This window comes from Lissotriton vulgaris, chromosome 1_1 (assembly GCF_964263255.1).
Source record: "Lissotriton vulgaris chromosome 1_1, aLisVul1.2, whole genome shotgun sequence".
NCBI classification, from domain to species: Eukaryota; Metazoa; Chordata; class Amphibia; order Caudata; family Salamandridae; genus Lissotriton; species Lissotriton vulgaris.
Window position 1 is genome coordinate 880751377 of NC_141685.1, and position 1444 is coordinate 880752820.

Consider the following 1444-nt stretch of genomic DNA (forward strand, 5'->3'; position numbering starts at 1 on the left):
AGCCACCAAGATTAACTTCAGAGAGCTCACAATTTATGTAGAGAAAACCAGACTCCAATAACACTATTTTGTAAAGAAACAGCTGCAAATTCTATCTTACTGGCTGACAGCTGCCATCCACCTGCTATCATTTGAAACATCCCAGATGGAGAAACACTAAATGCACAGGAGCTGTTCATAAAATGACACCTTCAAAGAGAAGTCAACAGAATTTTTCTACATACTACAACAAAGAGGCTATGGACTGCAACAACTCAACCGAATTGTCACAGAAATTGCACAAACCCCATGCAATACCTTACTGACTGATAATAAACAATGCAAAAGCACCACAGAGAAGGAACATAACACAATTTTGCAAGGACATCACCAAATTCAAAGAGTTCAACAGGTACAATAGCATCCTTTAACTGGCAACCCAGCTATCAATTACAACATTTCTGCACAACCCCAGATGGGGCTTTGAAGAGACACAAATCTCAAACAAATAGTCTGCCAAACTGAATTTGAGGCCAAGAGAACAGGCTACATCCTTCCTTGCAAAATCAATAGGTTTCTACACCTGTCGCCACTGCTCCATGTATAAATCTGAATTTAACAAACTAAAGGTCTTTACTTGGATAGAACGCTTAGGATACCAATCAACCAGTGGATAGCAATAGCACATATGTAGCGTGTATAAATGCTTTACCAATGCTCCAAAATCTATATGGATAGCTCTATCCGGCCATTGAAAATCAGGACACAAGAACATTACAGAAATATACATAAAACAGATTTGGGACCCCCATTAACTGAGTATTATATCTAGTTTCACAAATACGGTTGAAACATATCCCTCCACACTCACGGGGAAGCAATCGAGAACTCTCAGTGAGACAAAGGGAGAGCAGGTATATACTGCAACTCTATACAGTCTGGAACAAAGATGTTGCATTACATGTCTGGCTCAAAAACACTGACATTTGACATCCTCCATATAGAGGACTCTTAAACTGAGGTGTTTCTACCCATACTGACCTGGGGATTCGGTCCTCTTTCTAAATATCTTAAAGTGTGTAAATTTTTGCACCATAAATTATCTCTTTGGATAAACCATTTTATGATCTTCGTCCAGACTGTACATTCTAGGTCCCAAATACCCTCTTGTCCGTTCTTCCTTTCACATATTTTATGGGGTCCCCTTATGATTTCTATTTGAGGCTCATGTACCATGCTTGAGACATATAATGCACAGGGACGCACTCATTTCACCTTCGATAGCAATCGTTTTTTGGTATGTCTACTGGACATTATGTCATTGTCACTCTAGTATGAATTGCACTACATGATGCCGGATTAGAATTTATTGTCTACATGGATCTTGTAATCCGTATAAAATGTCAGATAGTGATTACCTAGGATTACTATGATGGATAATAGGAACCAGTGTACCACTGTATTG